The 14,782-nt window shown below is 39.2% G+C and overlaps 1 long non-coding RNA gene across 3 annotated transcripts in view; it reads left to right on the forward strand.

Annotated features, from left to right (window-relative positions):
* The first annotated feature begins 10 nt into the window (after nucleotides 1-10).
* Nucleotides 11-14,782, forward strand: part of LOC132370393 (uncharacterized) — a 44,304-nt gene continuing 29,532 nt past the window's right edge. For 2 of the 3 annotated variants that reach the window (XR_009504552.1, XR_009504554.1), the window contains exons 1-4: nucleotides 11-96; nucleotides 904-933; nucleotides 4,525-4,570; nucleotides 8,020-8,125. This is a non-coding gene — a long non-coding RNA (uncharacterized LOC132370393). The remainder of the gene's footprint in view (nucleotides 97-903; nucleotides 934-4,524; nucleotides 4,571-8,019; nucleotides 8,126-14,782) is intronic. The other variant, XR_009504553.1, reaches the window with a different exon arrangement.

Here is a 14,782-nt window from a genome sequence, read left to right on the forward strand (position 1 = left end):
CCCATCCTGCCAGGCCTTGGCTCGGCTCGCCTCTCCTCACTTTCCTTCTGCGGGAGCTCACTGCCGGCGCACAGGTGTCCTGCCACGCCCCGCAAGGTTCCACGCTTTGTTCTCTATCCTGCCCTCGTTTTGCATGTAGTCTGCGCGACTTGGGCCTCTGTCTTTCCTCCGACTGCATCCCTCAGTCCTGGGTTCATGTCATCCTAGTGTGGAGATGGCATTCGGGACAATGTGCTGTGACCTCGCACTGACGCCATTCCCTTCCCACCCCGCCAACCTGACTTCCTTCTCCACCCCATGGAATAAACCAGATTGCTGCCAGTGGGAGGGAAATAGGGCCCCAAGGTTAATGAGGCAGTCCCTTACATTTATGGGTGGAATTTCTGTTTCTATGATGAATGTACGGATTTTGGATGACCGCCTCTTAAGGTGATACTATAGGGGGATGGAGAGACAGTCTTTTCCTTAGAGATCCATCCAGTTTCGGGGAAGATATATATATATATATACACACAGTTAATATTGAAAAGATGATGTGCTAAATCCTATATAAATGCGGAATCTATAACAGAGAGGAGGGGCAAAAGATGTACGCAGGCTATGAAAACGTTTGGTGGAGCAGCGCCCTGAGCTGGCCGTTTAAAAATGGATAGGATTCTTTAAGACCCTTATCTGAATTGGTAGAGCCTTCCAGAGTTCTGAAAATGATAAGGGGGGTCAGTTTTGCAGACAAAACCCGTTAAGAATTACTGTGAAAACCTGGAAGCCTAAAGTTTCAAGATATGTCAAATTATTTTTCAGGTGACCTGTACTGTCAAATGGTACTAAATTTATCAGACGTATATAATCCAAAATAATTTGTCCTCCTATAAAACGCTAATTTACCTCGTAATTCTCTTGCAGATGTTCACACAATTTATGGCACACCAGCAGGTAAATGTTGCTTTAAATGTTTTATCGAAAAGAATTTGTGTTTGGGGAACTCAAATGATGCTATAAAAAGAGCCCAGAAATATACTGATAACAGAAGACACAGCTTGAATTAGTCTCCAGGGATAAATCCATAGAATCCTGAATTTCCTCAGTTTTAACACTCAACACACTTTAATGTAATTACTACTTTAATACACTGTCTTCCCTGCTATACTTAAGCTCTGAGGGAGCGGAGACCTTGTTGTGTGGATTCCCAGCACCTGGCATGCTGCCTGATGCATAGCAGACACTCATTAAGTATTGCTCAACCAGGAATGAATGATCAAGGGTTGAATTTGTGCCTATGTGGACCCTATGACCTATCTTTATACTTTCTTGTTTTCAGCTTTTTAATTAAGAAACATAAACAAGGGAATTGTGCCCCAGGGAACACTAGAGCTGGTTAAACTAGCCTCTGCAAATATTTGAATACCTCTATGGCTCAGGCAGTTTTTAGTGTTTTGGCAAAATCTGAATGTCACCGAACCCTGAAATTTATTGAGGTTGTCTCCTAATATGTCTGTTTCAGCTTTCTAAATAATTCATTTTAAAAATGCAGGTGGTAGAGTGGAAAGGACCCTAAACTAAGCTTCAGGGTGCCCTGGGTTCTTCTCTGAAGGCTATTGCTCACTTTACTTCTTTGAGCCTTTGTTTCTTAATGTGTAAGGTGAAAGGGATGGACTAGGTCATTGCTGAGGTTCTTTTTAGCTCTAAGCCTCCACTATCCCCTCAGTTCCTTGCAGGAACATGATTCTGGGGCATACAACCCTATCTCACTCCTCACTTCCCACACACAACCTCCCCTTCCCCTGGGCCCCATTCAGGGTCTGTGTTTTCCATACAGTTTTCCATATCACCATACAGCTGGTGATAGGTAAAAATAGCTGTTTTCTGACTATGAGACAAATTGACTGAAAGCTATCAGGAGAGCTTGCCCTTCAAGTTGTCTTTCCATTAATGATGATGGGTTTAATGATTCCATCCGGATTCTTTCTGGTTTCCCTCATGACTGCATGCCAACCCAAAGGGAGAAAATATAGAAACCCTGACAAAAGGTCTATGGACTGATTGGAGTAATGTAAACATGATCAAATGTAAACCTAGGACTTTGAGAATGAGTGTCAAAACACCACCCAAGTGGCCTGGAATTTAGGAGACTGTTTGGCATTTCATCACTTACAGTAATTAAACTGGGAGACTTCAGGGGACCTGGCATTTCAGATATGAAAAGAAGGAAGAAAAGCTATGTGGACTGAGAATGGACACACAGTGTGAATTCAGGGAATTTCTGTGGGTAGAACGCGAGGTCAGATGGTTTATAGAAAAAGGGTTTCAGGGGCTTCCCTGGTGGCGCAGTGGTTGAGAGTCTGCCTGCCAATGCAGAGGACACGGGTTCGAGCCCTGGTCTGGGAAGATCCCACATGCCGCGGAGCAACTGGGCCCGTGAGCCACAATTACTGAGCCTGCGCGTCTGGAGCCTGTGCTCCGCAACAAGAGAGGCCGCGATAGTGAGAGGCCCGCGCACCGCGATGAAGAGTGACCCCCGCTTGCCACAACTGGAGAAAGCCCTCGCACAGAAACGAAGACCCAACACAGCCATAAATAAATAAATAAATAAATTTAAAAAATGATTCAATGCTCATCTAAAATTCAAATGCAGGACTGTGTGTCCTGCATTTAAAAAAAAAAAAAAAAAAAAAAGAAAAAGGGTTTCAGAGTTTTATTGATTGTTAAAACAACATTAAGAAATGTTTCAACAGGAAAAAAGTTTTTCACTCCCATTCTTACAAATTAACACATTTTCATTTGCCTCGATTTCTTTCAATCAGTAACCATATGGTCAGTAAGTATTTTATTTCTCAATTTTAAGATCTTTGTGGTCAGGTCAAGATATTGTTAGAAATAATGTAAAGACAATGGAATATTACTCAGCCATAAAAAGAAACAAAATTGAGTTATTTGTAGTGAGGTGGATGGACCTAGAGTCTGTCATACAGAGTGAAGTAAGTCAAAAAGAGAGAAACAAATACCATATGCTAACGCATATATATCAAATCTAAAAAAAAAAAGAAGGTACTGATGAACCTAGTTGCAGGGCAGGAATAAAGACATAGACATAGAGAATGGACTTGAGGACATGGGGTGGGAGGGGGAAGCTGGGGTGAAGTGAGAGTAGCATCAACATATATACACTACCGAATGTAAAATAGTTGGCTAGTGGGAAGCAGCAGCATAGCACAGGGAGATCAGCTCGGTGCTTTGTGACCACCTAGAGGGGTGGGATAGGTAGGGTGGGAGTGAGACACAAGAGGGAGGAGATACGGGGATATATGTATATGTATAGCTGATTCACTTTGTTATAAAGCAGAAACTAACACAGTATTGTGAAGGAATTATACTTTAATAAAGATCTATTAAAAAAAAAAAGAAAAAACATATTATAACATTTTCGTCTTCCCAACTGAAAATTGTTAGTTTGTCATATTCTTATATTTTTTTAACTGTGTGTGTGTGTGTGTGTGTGTGTGTATATGTGTGGTTTAGTATCATTATAAACTCATGGATTGAAACACATTTGATATGTTTCATTCATTACAATTATTTTGCTTATTGATAACCAGATTGTCCCAAAATGATCCCATTCAAGTTGGCTCCTGAGTCATTTTGACATGACCAAACATTGATCCGCTTTCTGTCACTTTAATTTTGCTTTTTCTACAATTTCAATAAATAGAATCATAGAGTAGAATCAACTTTTGTTTCTGGTTTCTTCCTGTTAACATGATATATTAAGATTCATCCATGTTGTTGTGTGTACCAGTACATAGTTCACTCCTTTTTATTGCCAAGTAGTGTTCTGTTGATGGATATTCTACAATTTGTTTATCCAGTCAATAGTTAATGGACATTTGGGTTGTTTCTGGTTTTGCTTATTATAAATAAAATGAAGATGAAGGTTCATGTAGAAATCTTTGTGTGGACGTGTGTTTTCCTTTCTCTTGGATCTCTTGGATCTAGGACTGGAAATGCTGAGTCATATGGCAAGTGTATGTTTAACATTATAATAAACTGCTCATCTGTTTTCCAAAGTGGCTTATCATTTTACACCCCCATCAGCAGACTGTGAGAGTTCCAGTTGCTCTGTATCCTTGGCAATACACAATACTATCAATTAAAAAAACTTTAGCCATTCTAGTTGTTATGTAATGATATCTTATGGTGGTTTTAATTTGCATTTCCCTGATGATATTAAGCATCTTTTCATATTCTTTTTGGCCATTTATATATCTTCTTTTGCAAAGTGCCTGTTCAACTCTTTTGCCCATTAAAAAAATATTAGGTTATTTGTCTTATTACTGAATCGTAAAAGTTCTTCTATATTCAGAACAAAAGTTCTTTGTCAGTATATTTATTTCAAACATTTTTTTTCTCCCAATCTGTGGCTTGTGTTTTCATTTTCTTAACAGTGTCTTTTTGTTTGTTTGTTTTTTTATTTTTGTTTTGTTTTTTGGCCATGGCACTCGGCATGCGGGATCTTAACTGGACCACCAGGGAATTCTCTACAGTATCTTCTGAAGAACAGAAGTTTTTAACTTTGGTAAAATACAATTTATCATTTTCTTTCATTTATGGTGTGTGATTTTTGTGTTCTATTTAATAAATCTTTATCTACTATTAGTTATCAATACAATAGAGTTTCTGCAATGTTTTCTCCTAGAAGTTTTATATCTTTAAGTTTTACATTTCAGCTAGTAATCCTTTTTAAGGTAATTTTTGTGTATGGTGTGAAGTAAAGAACAAAGTTAATTTTTTTGCATACGGATGTCCAATTGTTCCAGCGCAATTTATTTATTTGTTTATTTATTTTTGGCTACGTTGGGTCTGCGTTGCTGTGTACGGGCTTTCTCGGCGAGCAGGGGCTACTCTTCGTTGCGGTGCATGGGCTTCTCATTGCGGTGGCTTCTCTTGTTGCAGAGCACGGGCTCTAGGTGCACGGGCTTCAGTAGTTGTGCCGCACAAGCTCAGTAGTTGTGGCTTGCGGGCTTAGTTGCTCTGCGGCATGTGGGATCTTCCCAGACCAGGGCTTGAACTCGTGTCCCCTGCATTGGCAGGTGGATTCTTAACCACTGTGCCACCAGGGAAGTCCTCCATTGAATTATTGACATCTTGGCTGCTTTATTTTAAGACAATTGACTATATATGTGTGGGTCAATTTTGGACTTATATTCTGTTCCATTTATATTTATGTCTATCTTTGTACCAATACCAGACTATCACAATTTCTGTAACTATATAGTTACTCTTGAAATCAGATAGTGTAAGTCTTCTAGCTGTCTTCTTCTTCAGAATTGTTTTGACTCTCCTAGGTCCTTTGCATTTCCATATAAATTTTATTTAATTAATTAATTTTGGCTGTGCTGTGTGGCTTGCGGGATATTAGTTCCCCAACCAGGGATTGAACCCCAGGCCCCCCAGCAGTGAAAGCGATGAGTCCTAACCACTGGACTGCCAGGATATTCCCTCCATATAAATTTTAGAATCATGTTCTTGATTTCTACAAAAAGTCTTTTGAAATTTTGACTGGGATACATTGAATACATATTTGGGGGAGAATTAAAAACAACATTGAGTCTTCTGATTCATGAATACTGTTTATTGTGCCATCATTTTAGATCATCTTTAATTTTTCTCAGCAAATTTTGTAACTTTCATTGTACAGGTCTATATATTTAATAAATTTATCCTTAAGTACATATAATATATCCTTCACATTCATAAGAACATTTTCCTGAGGTCTTAGAGAACACCCCATTTTGGGGAACCCTACAATAGCATTTACTCTCTGATTAAATGTACCTGAAAAATTTAAACAATCAGCTTGATATCTGTAATGAATGTAACAATGTGCTTGAGAAGGAGTTAAGAACCTCAATGCCAGGCCAAAATACACACCCAATCTAGACATCTGGCTAAGTGCTTTGCTTTCATTGCCCACCAACCTTCAAGATAGTTTCATTCAAATTTCCACCTCATTAAAAATGACAAATCCTTATATCATGGATTTTTAGGGTCTCTCTCAAGATAAAACCCTGAGTTCTGAGTGCCAAAAGTCCATGGCTGTTTCTATCACAATGTCTACCTTTCTCTTACCCATGTGTTTACAAGTCTCTCTCCCTGACTAAATGAGTTCTTCTGGGGTAGGAGCCTTGTTTGCTTGTAACCCCAGTACCAGGAAGTGCCTGGCATAATAAATATTTTTTGGTAAATGCTTGATGGATGAATAGTCAAGGTTAATTTTCAGGTCTCAAGAAAGGAGACCGTTAAAGCTGAGGGGAACAGATGCTGGAACCGAGGTCAAGAATAGGAATAAGCACCTGGAATCCTAAAAGGCTGCAATGCAGTGGGAAGTTGGAACACAGGAGGTAACCGGGCATCGTCCAAGTTAGTTCTGGCAGACAGTTTCTTGCATCTTCTTGTATGTTTTAAGAAGCTGGATATTCTTAAAGGCAATGTCCAAGTAATTGACAAAGTGATCTTAGGCCCACTGAATTTCTTTTCATTTCAGTAGGTATTTACTGAATTCTTACTTATGTGTCAGGCACTCTGCTAAACAATGGGGAGAAAAGATGAGTAAGGTAACATTTCTCTCCTCAAGGAACTCACTATCTAGTGATAGTGAGGACAAATGATTCTAATACAATACACAATGATAGAGGAGAGAATTGAATGTTCTAAGAAATGAAAGGAGGAGGTGGGGTGGTTAGAAAAGGCTTCTAGGAGAAAATGAGGCCTGATCTGAATTTTTTTTTTTAAGACAATTTTTAAAGAGCAGTTTTAGGTTCACAGCAAAATGAGAAGAAGGTATAGAGATTTCCCATATACCTCTTGCCCACCCACATGGACAGCCTCCCCTACTGTTATAACAGGATGGTACATTTGTTACAATTGATGAACCTACATTTTAAAATTTTTAATTTATTTATTTATTATTATTTTTAACATCTTTATTGGAGTGTAATTGCTTCACAATGGTGTGTTAGTTTCTGCTTTATAACAAAGTGAATCAGCTATACATATACATATATCCCCATATCTCCTCCCTCTTGTGTCTCACTCCCACCCTCCCTATCCCACCCCTCCAGGTGGTCACAAAGCACGGAGCTGATCTCCCTGTGCTATGCAGCTGCTTCCCACTAGCCATCTATTTTACATTTGTTAGTATATATAAGTCCATGCCACTCTCTCACTTCGTCCCAGCTTACCCTTCCCCCTCCCCGTGTCCTCAAGTCCATTCTCCATGTCTGCGTCTTTATTCCTGTCCTGCCCCTAGGTGATGAACCTACACTGACACATCATAATTACCCAAAGTCCATAAGTTGCATTAGGGTTTACTCTTGGTATTGTACTTTCTGTGGGTTTGGACAAATGTATAATGATATGTATCCATCATTACAATATCACACAGTGTTTTCACTGCCCTAAAATTTCTCTGTGTTCCACCTATTCCTCCCTACCCCCTCCCTCTCCAAACCCCGGCAACCACTGGTTTTTTTTTAATGCCGCCATAGTTTTGCCTTCTCCAGACATCATGTAGTTGGAGTCATACGGTATATGGCCTTTTCAGATTAGCTTCTTTTACTTAGTAACCTACATTTAAGATTCCTCCATGTCTTTTCATGGCTTGATAGCTCATTGCTTTTCAGTGATAAACAATATTCTATTGAATGGATATACCATTTGCCTTTTGAAGAATATCTTGGTTGCTTCCAAGTTCTGGCTATTATGAATGAAGCTGCCTTAAACATCCATGTGCAGGTTTTCATTTGGACCTAGGTTTGCAACTCATTTGGGTAAATACCAAGAAGCATGATTGCTGGGTTATATGGTAAGAGTATGTTTAGTTTTGTAAGAAACCACCAAATTGTCTTCCAATGTGGCTAAACCATTTAGCATTCCCACCAGCCAGTGGCATATTCTTGTCAGCACTTGGTGTTGTCGGTGTTCTGGATTTTGACTTTTTTTTTTTTTTTTTTTTTGATCGCACAGTTCAGCATGCAGAACTACCCCCACCAAGGATGCAACCCGCAGTAGAAGCTCAAGAGTCTTAACCACTGAACCACTAGGAAGTCCTGGATTTTGACTATTTTAATAGGTGTGTAGTGATATTCTCGTTGTTTTATTTGCAATTCCCTAATGACATATGATGTGGAGCATTTTTTCATATGCATATTTGCCATCTGTATATTTTCTTTGGTAAGGAATCTGTTAAGGACTTTGGCCCATTTTTAAAATCAGGTTGTTTGTTTCTTTATTGTTGAGTTTTAAAAGTTCTTTGTATATTTAGGATAACAGTCCTTTATCAGATGTCTTTTGCAAATATTCTCTCCCATTCTGTGGCTTGTCTTTTTAGTCTCTTGACATTGTCTTTTGTGGTACAGAAGTTTTTTATTTTAATGGAGTCCAGTTTATCAATTATTTCCCTCATGGACTGTGCCTTTGGTGTTGTATTTTATTTTTTAATTTATCTAGTCATTTATTTTTGGCTGCGTATTTTTAAAAAAATTTATTTAGTCATTTATTTTTGGCTGCGTTGGGTCCTCATTGCTGCATGCGGGCTTTCTCTAGCTGTGGTGAGCAGGGGCTACTCTTCGTTGTGGTGCACGGGCTTCTCATTGCAGTGGCTTCTTTTGCTGTGGAGCATGGGCTCTAGGTGCGCGGGCGTCAGTAGTTGCAGCATGCGGGCTCAGTAGTTGTGGCTCGCGGGCTCTAGAGCACAGGCTCAGTAGTTGTGGTGCATGGGCTTAGTTGCTCTGCGGCATGTGGGATCTTCCCAGACCAGGGCTCGAACCCATGTCCCCTGCATTGTCAGGCAGATTCTTAACCACTGCACCACCAGGGAAGTCCCTTGGCATTGTATTAATATCTAAAAGATCATCTAGGTTTTTCTTCTATGTTATTTTCTAGGAGTTTTATATGTTTGCATTTTTCTTTATCTTTGGTTTTCTGTAGTTTGAAAATGCTATGCCTAGGTGTAGGTTTTTTACGTTTATCCTTCTCGTTGTTCTCCAGTCTCCCTGGATCTGTGATTTTGTGTCTGACTTTAATTTGGAGAAATTCTGAGTCATTATTGCTTCAAATATTTCTCTTGTTCCTTTCTCTGTTTCTTCTCTTTTTGTTATTTCCATTATGCATATCTTATACTTTTTGTAGTTGTCCTACAGTCCTTGGATATGCATTCTGTTTTTTTCAGTCTTTATTGTCTTTGCTCTTCAGTTTTGGAGAATTCTATTGATATGTCCCCAAGCTCAGAGATTCTTTCTTCAGCCATGACCAGTCTACTAATAAGCCATGAAAGACATTCTTCATTTCTGTTACAGTGTTTTTGATCTCTAGCATTTATTTTCGATTCTTTCTTAGAATTTCCATCTCTTTTCTTACATTACCCATCTGTTCTTGCATGCTGTCTACTTTATCCCTTAGAGTCCTTAGTACATTAATCATAGTTGTTCTAAATTCCAGGTCTGATCATTCTAATAACTCTGGTTAGATGTCTGGTTTTGATGCTTGAGCTGCCTCTTCAAATTGCAGGGTTTTTGGGTTTTTTTTTTGCTTTTTAATATGCCTTTTAATTTTTCTTGATTGCTGAACATGATGTACTAGCTAAAAGAAACTGCTATAAATAGGCCTTTAGTAATGTGATGGTAAGGTGTGGGGGGAGTGGAAACATTGTGTACCTGAACTGAGTCTTAAAGAATAAATAGGAAGGACTTCCCTGGTGGTGCAGTGGTTAAGAATCCACCTGCCAATGCAGGGGACACAAGTTTGATCCCTGGTCTGGGAAGATCCCACATGCCACGGAGCAACAAAGCCTGTGTGCCACAACTATTGAGCCTGAGCTCTAGAGCCCACGAGCCACAACTACTGAGCCTGCGTGCCGCAACTACTGAAGCCCGTGCACCTAGAGCCCGTGCTCCGCAACAAGAAAAGCCACCACAATGAGAAGTCCGTGCACCGCAAGGAAGAGTAGTCCCCATTCGCTGCAACTAGAGAAAGCCCGCGTGCGGCAATGAAGACCCAACACAGCCAAAAATAAATAGATAAATTAATTAAGTAAAACAAAAAGAATAAATAGGAATTGCCAGGTATAAAGCAGAGAAGGTAAAGGAGAGAAGTAAGGGGCCAGCAAGATTAAAGGCTTGAAGAGAAGAGGCAGCAGGAGAAAAATCTCCCTTGCTTAATATCTCTCAGGAGTAAAATATTATGGTGATAACTTCATATTAGCTGTCTCCTTCACCAGATTGGGATCATGCCTGAATCAGCTTTATTTTCTTCACATTGACTAACACAGAGCATGGATTCTGTGTACAATGCGCTGTAAAACTAATAAATAATAATTTCCCAATGACATGGGACCTCTCTGCTGTCAGAGAATCACCCTGGACAAGCATAAGCTGGGCCTGGGGTCACATAAGTCCAGCCTCAGTCTTACACTGGTAAATAAATTAGAATTGCCTCAAATCATGGATGGTCCTATTACCACTATTCTTTCTACTATTACAACTACCACATCATCTATCTATCTATCTATCTATCTATATCTATATATTTACATATATTTATATATAGATATATATAGATGGTAGTTTATATATATTATGTACTGCTTATGTATACATATAATATATATAAATATGTAATTTATATACACACATATAATTATGACTTCAAGTTTTAAAATTACTTTCATATACATTTTCCTAGTTGATCCTACTATATTGATCCTACTACTACTATATTATGACTACTGTAAATAGAAAAGAGAGAAGTAACAAGAGATTTTAGTCATTCAGTTAACAAATAGTTACGTGTCAGACTGTGCAAGCCACCTCAGGGATACAAAAGGCATATTGAAATAACAGAATTCATAGATAAAAGGATTATTTGGTCCAGCTGTCTCATTTTATAGACAAGTACTACAGGTACGGGAGGTCAAACTTTTTGGACCCTGCTTACAGACTCCAGGATTCCATAACAATCTAGTAGTAACGCTAAAATGAAAACATGTGAAACAATTCAAAAGCAATTAGGCAGTGAATAGTATGGTCCTGACAGAAGGGGAAAAAAATCCATGAAGAAGAAAGATGACAGAACTAAGTATCAGACACAGTCCTGGGAACTTCCATATGATCTTTATTAATCCTCAGAAAACACATCATCATCATCACCATCACCATTTTATGATAAAACTAAAGCTGAAAGAAGTCAGGTAATTTACCAAAAGCCCCACGGCAAGTGGTGGATCTGGAATTCAGAGCCAGTTCCTTCTAAATCCAACACGTATGTTATTTAAACTTTGAACCACTGAAGTAGAACAGGCCTCTGTGTGGGATGAGAAAAAGCTTTTCAAAAGTGCTGAAAAAAAAGGAGAGTAGGATCAAAGTAAGCAGGGCGTTGCAAAGAGGAAATTGTTACTTAGATAGGCAATAGGGAACATTTGCAGGCGCTTAAGTATAAGGAATAACATAATCATTATCGGGGAACTTGAAAGTTAGAAGGCATCTCAGGTGAGAAGTCATGTAGAAATCTATTTATAGCACAACTTACAGATATTTACTCAAATTCTGATTTAAGTAGTCACTTGACAGGGAATTTTCTTCTAAGGCCAGTGTATTACTCGCCAGCCCTAATTATTGATAGCTCTTTGGTAAGCATACTTTGTATTTCTTCAATCAAAAGAACGTAACAGCTCAGGACCAAGCTCAGAGCTTTGTGGCTCACTGCTGGAGATCTTCTAGGTTAAAACAAAGCCAAGAATCCATACCTTTGCATCCATCCATTCTTTCACAATACTTACTGAATGTTTCCGTGTGCTGGTCACTTTCTAGCGGATTGGGCTACAGAGATCTCTGCCCTCTTGGAGCTTCACTATGCCCTCTTACTTAATAGGATTTTCAGTATCACCAAACCATTTTGGATTTTTGTGCCTTCCCTCCTCACATACCAGACTTATTAAAAGAGTGCTTTCTTTTTAAAAATACATTGGGGTCACAGAGTAAAATTCTCCAACTGCCATCTGTTTATTTCAGCTAAGTACCATAAAGAAGTTTCCACCATAATGATCCTCTGGAGCTAGGAAACCTACCACAAGATCTAAAGCTTTGGCTGGTCATTAACTTCTAACTATGGTCTTTATTTCTTGTGGTGAAATAATGCACCTTTCCTTGCCTAATCCCTTCCTGGTGTGTATCAACATTATTTAACGTCTTCTAATTCAGTCATTTTTAATTTTATTTATTTATTTATTAAAAAAATTTTTTTTGGCTGCGTTGGGTTTTCGTTGCTACACGTGGGCTTTCTCTAGTTGCGGCGAGTGAGGGCTACTCTTCGTTACAGTGTGCGGACTTCTCATTGCAATGGCTTCTCTTGTTGCAGAGCACGGGCTCTAGGCACACAGGCTTCAGTAGTTGCAGCGTGCAGTCTCAATAGATGTGGGATGCAGGCTCAGTAATTGTGGCACAAGGGCTTAGTTGCTCTGCAGCATGTGGGATCTTCCTGGACCAGGGCTCAAACCTGTGTCCCCTGAGTCGGGAGGCAGATACTTAACCACTGTGCCACCAGGGAAGTCCCCAGTCATTTTTAAAATAAATATGTCTATAAACATTGAACTTTAAAAAATCTTATTTATTTATTCCATTCACTCTGCTGTTGTAGATAGCCAGTCAACCAGAGGTATTAGTGCAATTTTCACGGACTTAGGCTAAAATTTCTAAAATAAGGAAATTATCTAAGATCTTTATCAAAACCCTCTAGGATCCACCCACCTCCGTTACTTTTTTCATTAAGGTCTCTTGATTCCAGGTTCGAACTACACTCTTTTTTAAAAAAATTATTCTATTGAAGTATAGTTGATTTACAATGTTGTGTTAATTTCTGCCGTACAGCAAAGTGATTCAGTTATACATATACACATATTCTTTTTCACACTCTTTTCTATTATGGTTTATCACAAGATATTTAATATAGTTTCCTGTGCAAACTACACTCTTTAGAGTTCTTCAAACAGTACCACAGTTGTCTAGCATCTGTCTTTGGTCCCCTCCTCTTAATTTCCCTGTCTGAGCATAGGTCTGGAAGAGACCTTCCTCTTTCTTCCCCATCTTTCTGCCTTCCCCATCCTAAGTCCCCACATGCTCAGATGCAGGTACTTGGCCCATGACATTGCCCTTTCCCTTTCTCTCCACCAAAAACTCCTGGGGTTCCTTGGCTCTGATTCTACACTGCAGTGACTCACTCTCCTTTTCTCTTAAAGTCCAGTTTCCTTATCATGGCTTTGAGTTCCCTTCTCCCTTTTAGGTCCTGAGCTGCCTCCCCAGCTTCATCTCCCACCCCTCCAGTCTACACTCCCATCTGCTCCACCCTTCCATCTACCTGACTGTTCCCAGGCATTCTCCACTCGTGCATTTTTCCTTGTCTTTGCTCTGGCTGTCCTCTGCCTTCAGTGTCCTTTTTACCATCCTTTACCCATGGAAATTCTACTTCTTCTTAAAGCTTTGCTGAGTTCTAATAGCCCTTCCTCTGTAAAGCTTCCCCTGCTTCCCCAGTTAGAACAAATCAGAACTGACTGCAGTTCCCCACTCTGCTTTTATTTTCCAGTGCTACCTGCTCAGGATATCTTTCTTCAAGAAAAAGTTATCATATTATGTAGGTAAGGACTGGATTCTGAGCAAGGTATCACATTGGAAAACAATTTGCTAAATTATTTGATCTAAGGTGTTAATTAGCTGATAAAGTTTAACTTACAAATATAGGAGGCAGGTAATTACAGTAGACAGACTATATCATTGAGAGTCAGGAGACCTGGATTTGAATCTCAGCTCTGATTCCTCCCTTTATCCCTCCCTACCTCCCTTTCTTCCTTCCCAAAATGAGGTTGGCAAAGTAAACATCAGCCAGGTAATACAGGGCCTTGCAGTCCATGCTAACCGTAAACAGAAATCATTAAAAGATCCTAAGGAGAGGATTGAGAAGATCAGGTTTCTGCTTTGGAGGGATTTTTGGTTTGTTTGTTTTTGTAAAATATGCATAACATTTACCACTTTAATTTTAATTTTTAGGTGTATAGTTCAGTGGCATTAAGTACATTCACACTGTTGTGAAACTATCACCACCATCCATCTCCAGAACTTTTTCATCTTCCTAAAGTGAGATTCGGTATCTATTAAAAAATATCTCCTCTCCCCCTACCCGTGGCAACCACCATTCTACTTTCCGTCTCTATGAATTTGACTCTTCTAGGTACCTCATATGAATGGAATCATACAGTATTTGTCCTTTTGTGTCTGGCTTATTTCACTCAGCGTAATATCTTTAAGGTTCATCATGTTGTAGCATGTGTCAGAATTTCCTTCATTTTTAAGGCTGAAGCATATTCCATTGAATGTATATACAAAAAACCCCCTCATGTTTTGTTTATCCATTAATACATCAGTGGATATTTGTGTTGTTTCCATGTTTGGCTATTGTGAATAATGCTCCTGTGAATGTACAAATATCTGTTCAAGTCTTTGCTTTCAATTGTTTTGAATACATACCCACAAGTAGAATTGCTGGATTGTATGGTAATTCTTTTGTTTGTTTGTTTGGACGCGCTGCACAGACTTCAGGATCTTAGATCCCTGACCAGGGATTGAACCCAGACCCTCAGCAGTGAAAGTGTGGAGTCCTAAACACTGGACCACCAGGGAATTCCCTAATTCTTTAATTTTTTGAGGAACTGCCATACTGTTTTTCACAGTGGCTTCACCATTTT

This window comes from Balaenoptera ricei, chromosome 8, assembly GCF_028023285.1.
Source record: "Balaenoptera ricei isolate mBalRic1 chromosome 8, mBalRic1.hap2, whole genome shotgun sequence".
NCBI lineage: Eukaryota > Metazoa > Chordata > Mammalia > Artiodactyla > Balaenopteridae > Balaenoptera > Balaenoptera ricei.